The sequence below is a fragment of the Neofelis nebulosa genome (assembly GCF_028018385.1).
Source record: "Neofelis nebulosa isolate mNeoNeb1 chromosome Y unlocalized genomic scaffold, mNeoNeb1.pri SUPER_Y_unloc_3, whole genome shotgun sequence".
NCBI classification, from domain to species: Eukaryota; Metazoa; Chordata; class Mammalia; order Carnivora; family Felidae; genus Neofelis; species Neofelis nebulosa.
In genome coordinates this window covers 50,629-65,511 of record NW_026691919.1, presented here as the reverse complement: position 1 = coordinate 65,511, position 14,883 = coordinate 50,629, and positions in this window count along the sequence as shown.

Here is a 14,883-nt window from a genome sequence, read left to right as displayed (position 1 = left end):
GGCCACTTTACCCAAATGTGTAGGCAGGGGTGCAGTTTTAACGAGGTGGGACATCTGCTTTGGGAAGTCTGGAGATGCAGTGTTAGCAAGGTTTGTGCAGATCTTCTCAGGGAGGGAAGTCACAGCACTGGAACTGAGACAGGTCTGGCTGAGGAGGGGTTGGGATGGAGGGGCATGGTATAAACACATTACGTAGTGTGTGCCTCTGCAATTACAGTTCCCACAGGTGTCTGAGTGTTCAAGACAAGGGGTAAGGAAGGGAAATGGTACATGCTAGCTCTTTTGTGGAGTTCTTCAGGGAACTCTGCGATTAGTAAATAATGCTCCCTCCCTAATGCCCAAGCAGCTTTCAAACTGCTGCTTTAAGCTGTATCTCCATGAGCTGTCTGTATCCTGACTCTTTCTGGGACACAGACTTAGTTTCTACAGCCCTCCAGCCTTTCACCAAGCTGAACCTACTGATTTTTTAAAAGTTATACGCTTTTGGTGTCCCTGGGTAGCTCACTCAGGTAAGCATTTGATCTTGACTTCATCTCAGGTTGTGATTTCAGTTTGTGAGTTTAAGCCCCCCATCAAGTTCCACACTGATAATGTGGAGCCTGTTTGGGATTCTCTCTCATCTTTCTGTCTCCCCACCCTGCTCTCCCTCTCTTTCACATTAAATAAATAAACTTTTAAAAATATAAGAAAATAAAGTTCCAGGCTTTAAGTCCCACTGCCTTTAAGCTCTCATGAAATGTGACTGCTCTGAGTTTCAAAGCCAAATACTATGGGGGATTTCTCTTCCTTTTCTAGGCTCCCCAGTATAGTAGTCTGTTTCTTACCTCTACGCACACCCTTGACTTCCTCCCTCTGTGAGTCAGACCCATGTGGTTCATGTCTGGGAAAAGACAAGAGCCCCGAATAAGTGTCCTTGCCCCGTATTTTAGTAAGGTCAGAAGGCTTACAAACATGATGGGTGTACACAAAGAGACAAAGAATCTGTGAACAGTAACTCATGGGAATGAGAGAGAGGGTGTTTTGAAGATATATGGTGTTTGGGGTTTGGGTCAATATAAAACAAAATCATGGCACTGGGCAGATGGTTGTTTCTGGCAGACAGGAGGCACCATGTCTGTTTACCTTAGCTAGCTTAGGAGTTAAGACACATAGAGCAAGTAACCTCAGGGTTGATAAGGCACCTTTTCTTTTGCTAATCAGCTCTCCTCTGGGCAGCTTAACCCAAAGTAGCAGTCTATAGCCCTATTTACCAGTTGGCCTTATTTGGTCCTTATTTCCTGTGAAAGCAGCCTTCTGCTATAGTTCTAAATTGGGGGATGCTTTTGCCCTGAATAGCTAATCTTACTTACCTCATATACCTTTGAACCGGGGGACTTTGCCCCCGCTACTCTATTCTGGGGGCCTAATCTTGTTTATCCAAGATTGGGTATCAGTATCCTATGGCTTTGTAATTCTTTATGTCTTGTTAACCCATTGGTGCAAGCCCAGGGGATTTCTAAGCTTATTCCCCACAAACCTCCACACTTTTCCAGAGCGAATGCATGAGTTTGCATTCTCACCAGCAGTACAAGAAGGTTTTCATTTCTCCACATCCTCACCAGCATCTGTAGTCTCCCGATTTGTTCATTTTAGCCACTCAGACCAGTGTGAGGTGATATCTCAGTGTGGCTTTGATTTGTATTTCCCTGATGATGAGTAATGTTGAGCATCTTTTCATGTGCCTGTTGGCCATCTGGATTTTTTTGTTGGAAAAGTGTCTATTCATGTCTTCTGCCCGTTTCTTCACTGGATTATTTGTTTTTTGAGTGTGGAGTTTGGTAGGTTCTTTATAGACTTAGATACTAACACTTTATCCAATATATGATTTGCAAATATTTTTCCCATTCTGTTGGTTGCCCTTCAGTTTTGTTGATTGTTTTCTTTGCAGTGCAGAGCTTGTTATCTTGATGAAGTCCCAATAGTTCATTTTTGCTTTTAATTCCCTTGCCTTTGGAGACATGCAGAGTAAGAAATTGCTGCAGCTGAGGTCAAAGAAGTTGTTGCCTGCTTTCTCCTCTAGGGTTTTAATGGTTTCCTGTCTCACATTCAGGTCCTTCATCCAATTTGAGTTTATTTTTGTGAATGGTGTAAGAGTGTGTTCTAGTTTCATTTTTCTGCATGTTGCTGTCCAGATCTCCCAGCACCATTTGCTAAAGAGACTGTCTTTTTTCCATTGGATAGTCTTTTCTGCTTTGTCAAAGATTAGTTGGCCATACATTTGGGTATCTAATTCTGGGGTCTTTATTCTATTCCATTGGTCTATGTGTCTGTTTTTGTGCCAATACCATACTGTCTTAATGATTACATCTTTGTAGTAGAGACTAAAGTCTGGGAATGTGGTGCCTCCCACTTTGGTTTTCTTCTTCAGTATTGCTTTGGCTATTCAGGGTCTTTTGTGGTTCCATACAAATTTTAGGATTGTTTGTTCAACTTTGAGAAGAATGCTGGTGCAATTTTGATCGGGCTTGCATTGAATGTGTAGATTGCTTTGGGTAGTATAGATACTTTAACAATATTCTTCCAATTTACGAGCATGGAATATTTCTCTATTTCATTGTATCTTCTTCAATTTCCTTCATTAGCTTTCTATAGTTTTCAGCATACTGATCTTTTGGATATTTGGTTAGGTTTATTCCTAGGTATTTTATGGATCTTGGTGCAATTGTGAGTGGGATACATTTCTTTATTTATCTTTCTGGTATTTCATTATTGGTGTATAAAAATATAATTGATTTCTGTACATTAATTTGTGCCCTGTGACTTTTCTGAATTCATGTGTCAGTTTTAGCAGACTTTGGTGGAATCTGCCTGGTTTCCATGTAGAGTATCATGTTGTCTGCAAAAAGTGAAAGTTTGATTTCATCTTTGCAAATTTTGATACCTTTTATTTCATTTCGTTGTCTGATTGCTTATGCTAGGACATCCAACACTATGTTAAACAACAGTGGTGAGAGTGGACATCCCTGTCATGTTCCTGATCTCAGGGGAAAGCTCTCAGTTTTTCCCCATTGAGGATGATATTGGCTGTGAGCTTTTCATATTTGGCTTTTATGATGTTTCTGTATGTTCCTTCTATCCCGACTTTCTTGAGGGTTTTCATCAAGAAAGCATGATGTATTTTGCCAAATGCTTTTTCTGCATCAATTGACAGGACCATAAGGTTCTATCTTTTCTTTTATTAATGTGATGTATCACCTTGATTGATTTGCAAATATTGAACCAGGCCTCCAGCCCAGGAATTAATCCAACTTGATCAAGGTGAATAATTCTTTTTATATGCTGTTGAATTTGAATTGCTAGTATCTTGTTGACAATTTGTGCATCCATATTCATCAGGGATATTGGCCTGTAGTTCTTATTTTTTGTTGGGTGTCTGACTGGTTTGGGAATCAGTATAATTCTGGCTTCATAGAATGAGTCCAGAAGTTTTCCTCCCATTTCTATTTTTTGGAATAGCTTGAGAAGGATGGGGACTAACCCTGCTTTAAATGTCTGGTAGAATTCCCCAGGGAAGCCATCTGGTCCTGGACTCTAATTTGTTGGGAGAGTTTTGATAACTGATTCAATTTCATCAGTAGTTATAGGTCTGTTCAATATGTGTGGGTGTTTAGGAATTTGTCCATTTCTTCCAGGTTGTCCAGTTAGTCAGCATATAGTTTTTCATTGTATTCCCTAATAATTGCTTGTATTTCTGAGGGATTGGTTGTAATAAATCCATTTTCATTGGTGATTTGATCTATTTGGGTCCTCTCTCTTTTCTTTTTGAGAAGTCTGGCTAGAGGTTTATCAATTTTATTTTTTCAAAAAACCAGCTCTTGGTTTCATTTATTTGTTCTACTGTGGGTTTTTTTGGATTCTATATTGTTTGTTTCTGCTCTACTCTTTGTTATTTCTCTTCTTTTGCTGGGTTTGGGGTGTCCTTGCTGTTCTGTTTCTAGTTCTGTTAGGTGTGCTGTTAGATTTTGTATTTGAAATTTTTCTTTTCTCTTGAGACAAGCCTGGATTACAATGTATTTTCCTCTTAGTACTGCCTTTGCTGCATCCCAAAGGGTTTGGATTGTTGTATTTTCATTTTCATTTGTTTCCATATATCTTTAATTTCTTCTCTAATTGCCTGGTTAACCCATTCATTCTTTAGTAGGATGTTCTTTAACCTCCATGCTTTTGGAGACTTTCCAGACTTTTTCCTGTGGTTGATGTCAAGTTTCATAGCATTGTGGTCTGAAAATGTGCATGGTGTGATCTCCGTTCTTTTGTATTTATTGAGGGCTGTTTTGTGACCCAGTATGTGATCTATCTTGGTGAATGTTCCATGTGCACTCAAGAAGAAAGTATATTCTGTTGGTTTGGGATGCAGAGTTCTAAATATATCTTTCAAGTCCATCTGGTTCAATGTATCATTCAGGGACCTTGTTTCTTTATTTATTCTCTGTCTAGATGTTCTATCCATTGTTGTAAGTGTAGCATTAAAGTGTCCTGCAATTACCACATTCTTATCAATAAGGTTCCTTATGTTTGTGATTAATTTTATATATTTGGGTGTCTCCAAATTTGGAGCAAGGATATTTATAATTGTTAGCTCTTCCTGATGGATAGACCTTGTAATTATCATGTAATGCTCTTCTTCATCTCTTGTTACAACCTTTAATTTAAAGTCTAGTTTGCCTGAGATAAGTATGGCTACTCCAGCTTTCTTTTGACTTCCAGTGGCATGATAGTTCTCCATCCCCTCACTTTCAGTCTGAAGGTGTCCCTGGGTCTAAAATGAGTCTCTTGTAGACAGCAAATAGATGGGTCTTATTTATTTTATCCATTGTTATGCCCTATGTCTTTTGGTTGGAGCATTTAGTCCATATACATTTAGTGTTATTATTGAAAGATATGGGTTTAGTCATTGTGATGTCTGTAGGTTTTATGCTTGTAGTGATGTCTCTGGTACTTTGTGGTCCTTGCAACATTTCATTCACAGAGTCCCCCTTAGTATCTCTTGTAGGGCTGGTTTGGGGTGATGAATTCCTTCAGTTTTTGTTTGTTTGGGAAAACCTTTATTTCTCTTTCTATTTTGAATGACAGGCTTTCTGGATAAAGGATTATTGGCTGCATATTTTTTCCTGTTCATCACATTGAAGATTTCCTGCCATTCCTTTCTGGCCTGCAAATTTCAGTAGATAGGTCTGCTATTATTCTTGTGAGTCTACCTTTGTATTTTAAGGCCTGTTCATCCCTAGCTGCTTTCAGAATTTTCTCTTTATCCTTCTATTTTGCCAGTTTCGCTATGATATGTCATAGAGAAGATCGATTCAAGTTACATCTGAAGGGAGTTCTCTGTGCCTTTGGATTTCAATGTCTGTTTCCTTCCCCAGACTGTGGAAGTTCTCAGCTATGATTTGTTCAAGTACACCTTCTGCCCCTTTCTCTCTCTAGTCTTCTTCTGAAACTCCTATGAAATGGATATTGTTCCATCTCATTAAATTACTTAGTTTTCTAATTCTCCCCTTGTGGCCCATAATATTTTTTTTATCTTTTACTCTTTGTCCATAGTTTTATCTTCTATTTCACCTAATCTCCCCTCTACCTCTTCACTTCTCGCTGTCACCATCTCTTGCTTATTTTCCACTTCATTTACAGCCTTTTTAAATTTATATGACTGTTTTTTAGTTCCTTGATCTCTGCAGCAATAGATTCTCTATTGTCTTCTATACTTTTTTTTTTCAAGCTCGGTGATTAATCTTATGACTATTATTCTGAATTCTTGTTTATACTGTTTGTATCCATTTTGATCAATTCTTCAGCTGTCACTTCTTCCTGGAGTTTCTTTCGAGGGGAATTCTTCCGTTTCATCATTTTGGCTAGGTTTGTGTCCCTTATGAGTTTTAACAGCTTGTTATGTGATTTTTACCTGCAAGTACAGCTATATGAAAGGGGGGCGGGGTCATACACTGTCCAGGGCCTGGCCCATCAGGAGGTATTTTTTGAAGAGTGTTACTTGCTCTCTGTTGTTGTGACTTTGATTACTTTATTTACCTACTTGTACTGATGTTTTGGACCCTCCACCAGGTGTGCTTTGATTTGTTCCTTGAAGTAGCCCTGGAAAGGAAAACAAGGAAACAAAATACAATCAGAAACCAAAAACATGAAAACCCTCAAAGACACAAAAAACAAAAAAGAACAACAACAAAAAAAAACAGTACAAGTAAACAACAGAGTGGAGGCAGTGCATATGGAACAGGTCTTATCCCATACAAAAAGAGAAATTAAAGGTGTGGGGAAAAAGAAACGAAAACAAAAATTTACCAGACAGAGAAACTATGTGGTTTAATTCAGAGTGAGAAAAAGACAAGAAGATAAAATTGACCAGACAGAGAAACTATACAGCTTAATACAGAGAGAGAGAAAGGAAAATAAAGCAAGAGGAATAGAATGTGTATTAAGAGAATAGATTAAACATGTCTGCTTAAAAAAAAATAAAAATAAATAAATAAATAAATAAATAAATAAATAAATAAATAAGTAAGTAAGTAAGTCTGCTTAAACAAACCAACAACAGAGTAACCAGACTAGAGGAGGGAAGAGATAGAAAGAGAAAAGGAAGGAAAATGTATCTACATAATAAGAATTGTCTGAGAGCTAAATTAAATCAAGCAATGCAATAGCACTGGTCTTAACTGGTCTTGTAGATACACAGTTACCAGGCAGAGATGAGGGTGGTTTGGAGTAGACAGTCCTGCCTCCACTTTGGACCTGCTGTCTGTTCCCTGAAGCCCCACCTTGTTGGTGATGGGGAGAAAAATGGCGACACCCCATTCTTTCTCCATGGACCAGGTGTCCTAAACCACTCTGTTCAAGCCATCCTCACTGTGCCTCAGGTGCAAATGAAGCAACTTGTCCCATTCTGCCAACTCCCATGCTTCCCTGGTGGTTGGCCTGGATTAAAACCCCGATGTCTTAAAGATTCCTGCTCCGTGCTGCCAGTTGGGGAAAGAACCACCCTGCTGCCTCTCAGTGCTGCTCTAGTGGTTTGTCCCATCCCACTGACACTGTGCCTCCTTGGCATTCGGCTGGGACTTAAACACTGATGTTTTTAAGCTTCCCACTCTGTCCACCCAGTTTTGGGGAAGTGCCGTTGCTTCTTCCCACAGCACTCCAGGAAGGGGATCACTTTCTCCCACTGCAGACTGTGCCTCTGAACTAGTTACTGAACTCAGTTCTGGCTCCCGTCTTCCCAGGTGCTCCTAAAAAGCAAATGGCCCCAGTCTGGATAAAGCCCTGCAGTAAGAGATTGGATCTTTCTCCATCATTGTCCATATCTTGTCCATATGTAGTCCTATGTTTCCCCAGCCTCTCTTTCTCTTCCCTTTGTCTCTCGGCAGAAGGGGATCCCTTCTCTCTGTTTGTTTTATCTCTCCCTGTTTGCAGTCACATACCTATGGCCCATCACGTTGTCATGGTGGGTCCCTGGAAACATCTCTGTCCCTTTTCCATCAGGAGTAATGGAGCTCAAAGTCCTTTAGCCTCAAAACCGCTTTGTTTGAGAGACAAGGGAACTTTGGATCCCCCTACTTCTCTGCCACATTGGCCCTTCTCCTACTACTTAACAGGACTTAAAGTGAGTTTGGTCTTTTAATGTAGGTTTGGATCTGCCTGTGAGTCTGTCTCCCTGGATGTTTATGAGGTACATAAGCTGAGTCTTTGTCTTATACACTAGGCCCAGGACCTAGAATTGGGTCTGTGTTTCCCAAGATAGGTCTGGGACAATCCTTAATTGTACTCGGTTTCTCTGATGTGGGTGTAGTATCTCCAGTGCTCATCTCATGTAACCTGAAGTGATCTGTGTTCATTTATGTGGATCTGCTATCTACAAGCAGATCTTTGGATATCTGGGATATCCAAACTAAGTCTTCTTTCCAGTCCTGGGTCTAGGTCTCCAGAGGTGGCTTTGAGTGTAACTTGTGGTGTTTTGGGAATGTTTACTATGTTGTCTTTGGTAGCCTGTTTCTAGTCTGAAGTCGGTTAGTGTTGGCCATTATTGTTTGAGGCAGCTATGATATGTTTGGGGTATTTTTTAATATTTCTTGTGGATATGTATTCTGTTATTCATGTCCATGTGGTGATCTGGGTCTTGTGACTTGTGTACAGGTCCTGTGGGAGCTAAATTTAGATCCTTTCAGAGTGACATTGAGGGATATTTGTAGAGAGTCTGTATCACATGATTAGGTCTCAGATTCCTGGAGTAGGTCTGGACCTTTTGAGTTGATATCTGGACATATGTGAATTTAATATAGGAACTCTAGAATGGAGTTAGAGTTCTCAAAGACACTTGTTTTTGTTCCCTGGATTGAGTCTGTTTATCTTGACTAACTCAGGGTCCCTGAGGATGGTCTGTTTTCATTAGGTGAATTGTGGGTCCCCTGTATTACCCTGAGTTGGGTTTTAAACTACTGTGGTGTGTTGGTCCCCCATGTATGATGTAGGGAGTGTTTGAAGTGAGTCGGTTTATGAATTGGGTTTTGATTGCCCTTAAGCAGGTATGAGTTCCCTGAGGTCATTCTGAGCTGCTTAGAGCCCCTACACAAGCCTGGAGGCCTGGGGATAGTGTCTAGGAATGACACCTGAACCTGGTGGAATGCTGTGAGGTATTCCATAGGTCTTCTGAGTTGGGCATAGGGTCCCTGAGGTATGTTTGTTTTTCACAAATGTGGGTTTGGGTCCCGTTAGAAGAGGCTCTGTTTGGGGTACCTGGGTGACTCAGTCAGTTGAGTAGTCTACATTTCAACTGTGGTCATGATCCTAGGCTCATGGAATCAAACCCCACATTGGGCTCTGTGCTTAATGTGGACCCTGCTTAAGATTCTCTCTTGGGGAACCCGAGTGTCTTAGTCAGTTAAGCGTCCGACTTCAGCTCAGGTCAAGATCTCTCAGTTCATGGGTTCGAGCCCCGCATCAGGCTCTGTGCTGACAGCCTGTAGCCTGCTTCAGATTCTGTGCTTCCCTCTCTCTCTGTGCCCCTCCCCTGCTCCCACTCTGTCTCTCTCACTCAAAAATAAACATTAAAAAAATTAAAAATAATAAATCAATCAATCAATCAATCAATCAATCAATCAATCAATAAATAAATAAATAATAGCAGAGTCTCTCTGTGTCCCCTGTCCATCTCTCTTGCAAACTCATTCTCTCTCTCTAAAATAAACTAATATAATTATAATAACTACTTTTTAATTAAAAATAAAATAGGCTCTCTTAGAATTTGTTAAAAGGCACAATTTTTGAGCTATAAAATACATGTCAGTGATATGAAAAGCACAGCATAGAGAATATGGTAAATAATGTTGTAATTAAGTTTCATGTATGATGTATGTATGATGACAGATAATGACTACAGTTATTTTGAGCATTGATCAATATGCTATATACCTGAAACTAATAAAACATTGTATGTTAATTATATTTTAATGAAAATAAACAAATTTGGTTAGTGCCACAATTAATAAATTAAGAAACAATTCCAAAAAGCTTGGGTGAGAATAAGTAATGATAGAAGCCAGTATTTTCAACAGTTATTATATAGGTAAAGAATATATGCTTTTGTGATGAAATTGTTTTTATTATACTTTTCTATATTTTGAAAAAGTTAGTCATCTTTGATAAGATAAAGATTTCAGGTGGTGAATAGATAATACTTCTAAAACCAAAAGTAGAACAGAAAGTATGTGAAACAGGTAAGGATGGATGGAGGATGGATGGATGGATGGATGGATGGATGGATGGATGGATGGATGGATGAGAGTTAGATAGAAATATACATACATGCATACATGTACACACACACATATAGCTCTGTGTACCCTGTGGTTCCTAATGTAGGTCTATATATCTGTGTAACTTTATTGGGTCTTGGGTGTGTCCATATTCTCCCAGGTTGGATCTTGAACCCTTTAATTTTGATCTTTGACTCACTAAAGTTGAAGCTGTGGTCATCTGTTATGTTTCATAATGTCTTCTGAACTGAGTCTGGGTGTCTTAAGGAAAGCTGACATGTCACAGGTATCCTGGCTTTTATCTGGGGATGCTTGAGCTGACTTGGTTACTATAAGGTGGAGATGTGTTCCTCTGTGGCAGGGCTAGGTATTCCTATGAGTGTCTGAGACACCTTCAGTATTTAATGTGAATGCCTATTCTGAACCTAGATCACCTAAGATATTTCATCAGTCTCATAAGTTGAGCCTTTAGGGTCGTTTGAAACTTTTTGAATTATCTTTGTTCACCTCTGGACATTATATATCAGTTTTCCTGTCAAGTATTTGGTCTTGGTTCCCTTGAAGTATGTGTGAGCCTCCATAAATTGGCCCGGGTTGTCTGATGAGAGTTTCTGCTTACTTGTGATAGGTACAGTTCCTTCTAAGGTGTGTTGAGATCTCTTGGGTGAGTCTTGGTCTGGATCTTCCATGCTTAATATATTTTTATTGAGTATGTTTGTGATCACTTAAGTGGTCACAGAATATATTGTGCTTAATATGGAGTCACTGGGGTACTCTTTGGGGATGGCTGAGTTGAGTTGTATCCCTTCAAGTAGGTTTGGTGTCCCCTGTTGGGTGTCTTAGGTATTTTATTTTTATTTTATATTTTGTTATTTTATTTATTTTATTTTTATTATTTATTTATTTATTTATTTATTTATTTATTTATTTATTTATTTATTTATTTATTTTAGAGAGAGCATGTGCACACAGGATGAGAAGCAGGTACAAAGAAGAGAGAAGGAGAACACCCAGAAAGCTCCTTCCTGTCAGAGCAGAGCCTGATTCAGGGCTTGAATTCACAAATCTGAGATCATGTCCTGAGACAGAACCAAGAGTTGGGTGCTTAACTGACTGAGCCACTTAACTGCCCCTATTTTATTAAGTTTATGTATTTTTTTGAGAGAGAGAGAAAGAGAGAAAGAGTGAGCATGAGTGGAGGAGGGGTTAGATAGTGACAGAGGGAGAGAGAAATTCATAAGCAGGCTCCACATTGTCAGGACAGAGCCTGATTCTGGGCTTGAACCCATGCACCATGAGATCATGACCTGAGCCAAAGAGTTGGACACTTAACCAACGGAGCCACTCAGCTGCCCCTTAGGTCTTTTAATTTGAAACCATTCAATCATCCCTCTTTGTGTTTATGGCCATGTGACATATTGTTGGGTCCTTCAACTTATCTTCTGAAATAAATCTAGGTCCTATGAGGACCTAGGGTTCATCATAGGACTGATAATAATTTTTCCCAGGCACGAATGACTAAGCATATTCTGAATTCCTTGGGTTGACTCTGTTTCCTTAGGTGGGTCTGAGATCCTGTAGTTCTGTGTCTTGGGCCACATTGTTTGGATCTTGAATCCATGATTTTATCTGAAGCTCCCCATGTGTTGTCTGTGTTCCCATGAGATAAGTATGTACCCTTATATAGTTTGTGGACTTCCTTTTATTCACATTCTTTTATTGGGATGGAGACCCAGAATACATTGGGGATGCCTGAGCAGAGTTGGGTCTATGATGGCTGTGGGACCTTCTGTGATGGTTCTTTTTATCTTGTAATTTAGTGTTAGGTCCTAAAGAAAGTCTCTGTTCTATAGCCTTGTTGTAAGTCTCATGGTTGTCTGTAGGCATGCCTAATTGGTGTGTCTGTGTCCTGGACCCAAAAGTGGTTCTTGGTGTTCTTATGAGTGTCTGAGGTCACTGGGTATTTTATGGAGATACCTGAGCTGAGTGTAGTTCCCATGAAATAGGTTTAGGATACCCTGAGATGGATAAATATGGGCCATCTGAGATTTCCCTATAGTGTCCCCAGATGCACCTCAACAGACCTAGCTGCATTCTGTTTCTCTGCGTGGATCTGGGGTCCCCAGAGCTGAGTCCAGGTAAGCTGAAATTTATCAGGTCTGTTGTGGTGAACCTGGGTCAGCTCATGTAGATATTAGAACTCTTTATATGAGTCTGGACTTCATGGGCTGATGTCTGGGGATACGTGAATTGTATCTGGATATCCTGCTATAGATCTAGGATCTCCAGAGAAGGATTAGGATACTTGATGAAGTTCTGAGTTCCATAAGTCAAATATGTTTCCCCTGAACTGAATCAGTATTTTGAGGATTGCTTAATTCCCTCAGGTAGATTGTAGGCCCCTTGTATTTTACTTAATTCCCTCAGGTAGATTGTAGGCCCCTTGTATTTTACACTGTGAACTTGCAGTGTGGAATTCCTAAGCTGATGATGTATGATGTTTGTATGATGACAGACAGCGACTACACTTATTATGAGCATTGATCAATATTCTATACACCTGACACTAATAAAATAACATACATCAAACATTATTACAATATTATTTACAATATTCCATATGCTGTACTTTTCATATCAGCATCTCATATGTTTTATAACTGGAAAATTATACCTTTTAATCCATTCTAACAGTGTCTTTTATTTTTTATTTTATTTTTAATTTAAAAAGTAATTCTTAATATTTTATTTTAGAGTGCGTGAGTGAGTGGGCAAGAGGGACAAGTGGACAGAGAGAAAATCTTAAGCAGGGTCCACATTAAACACAGAGCCAAATATGGGGTTTGATCCAATGAGTCACAATCATGACCAGAGCTGAAATATGGAGTCTGATTTTCAACTAACTGAACCACCCAGGTGCACCAAACAGAGGATTTCAGATGATGAATAGATAATACTTCTAAAACCAAAAGTTAGAACAGTGAAACAGGTAAGGATGTTTGGATGGATGGATGGATGGATGGATGGATGGATGGATGGATGGATGGATGGATGGGAGGGAGGGAGGGAGGGAGGGAGGGAGGGAGGGAGGGAGGAAGGAACGAACAGAGTGAGGAAGGGAGGAAGGGTAACTTTTTTCAAAGTGCAGAAAAGTATAATAAAAATAATTTCATCACAAAAGCAGATTTTCTTTACCTATACAATAACTTTTGAAAATACTGGCTTTTATCATTTTTTCTCACCCAAGCTGTGATTTTCACAAATGTAGGTTTGGGTCCTTTTAGAAGAGGAATTATTTCTTAATTTATTAATTGTGGCACTAACCACATTTATTAATTGTGGCACTAAACATCTGAAGTGGATCTGGATCTGAGTTATTCCTGATGGATCAAGGGCATCCTAGGTGGTTATGGCCCCACATCCAGTAGACATCATTTTTGCTGTCTCCTCTGTAGGTCCGTGTTTTTCAGAGGTGAGCCAATGTACCTTGCAGTTGGTTTGCATTTTCCCATAACATGGTTATGGCATTTCTGAGCAGATATTGGATGTCTTTAAGTCTGCCTTTCTTGTCAGACTTGGCAATGGTGTCTTCTTACATAAGTATGAATGTCCTGAACAAACACTGAGTGCCTAGAAGTATTTCTGAGCCTCTTGGTAAGGTGTCTGGGGAAACCATTACTGAGTCTATAGTTCCTGAAGTGAGTTTGGATTTGAAAATGATTGATTTGCGATCTAAGGATAGACCTGAATTCCTCTTATGTGTTACCTGAAGTGTATTAGCTGAATTTGATGGCTGTGAGAGGGGTTTTAGATCTCCTGAGTTGGGTCTAAGGCTTCTTCAGTGTGTTTCAGTCTGGGAAGTACATGAGTTGAGTTTGGGTGTTCTATGATGGGTTTGGTATCTACTGAGGTGGGTCTGAAGTCTCAAGCTAAGTTTGGATCCTGCCAGGTGGGTTTCATGCCCCCAGTTTGTTTTCTGGGAATAATTGAATCATCAGGGCTTTCTTAGTGGGTTCCAGTGGGTGCCTTTAAACAATTTTGGGGAATCTTGAATTGTCCGTTGAAGTGGGAATGAGGTACCCTGTCATCTTGTCCAGGATGCTGTAAGCTAAGTCTAGCATCTCGTGAGCTGAATCTATGTTCATGGAGTTGTGTCATCTACTGAGCTGAGCCTTGGTTACAATAGGTAGATCCCGGATTCTCTCAGGTGGGCCTGGGACACACTGTGCCATTTTTCGAAGCTTTTCTCAGGCTTAATTCCTTAAGTAGCTTTCAAGTCAACTGTTATTAATCTTGAGTCTCCTGGAGCTTAGTTTCCTTGAAATTTACCTAAGACCTCCTGTGATGGTTTTGGGGCCCTATGAAATGGGTTTTGGGACACTTGGGTGTTGCCATGCAATGTCTGGGAGCTAAGTCTTGGAGCTCTGAGGTAAGTCTGAGGTCACTCAGCTGAATCTAAATCATCTGTGGTAGGACTAGGACCCTAACAGGGGCCTAGGTGAATTTGGAGTATTGTCTAGGGAAATTTGAGCTAACGTGGGTTCCCAGATATGGGTCTCTTGTTCTGTAAGGAGTTCTGAAGCTCCATAGGATGCTATTGAGCTTTCTAAACTAAGACCTGTAAATTGCCCTTGTATTCACCAAGTTGTTTCTGGGGCCACCCAGAAAGGGTTAATAGCTCCCAAAGTGTTTGGGATATCTTGGGAATATATTATGGGATACTTCAGCAGAGTCAATGTATCCTGATACAGCTCTGTGACTTCAGAGGTATATAAGGATCTGAACCTGCATTCTCTGAGGTGGATGTGGAGTCTATCAAGTTGGTTCTGTGAGCCCTTGAGGAGATTCTGTAGCCCACAGGTTTTTACTTTGGGATCTCTTGAGTTAAATCTAGCTCCTTGAGATGTCTCTTGCCTCTTTTTGATGTGACTATATCTGAACCAGAGTGGATACCCTGAGTTGGGATGGGTTTATTTATGGGGATATAGGGTACCTGAAGGTGGGGTTCACGCATACCTGAGGTAGGCCTTTGATCCAAGATGAACCAGGGTACCCTAGGTAAGGATATTTGTAGGTATGTCTGATATCT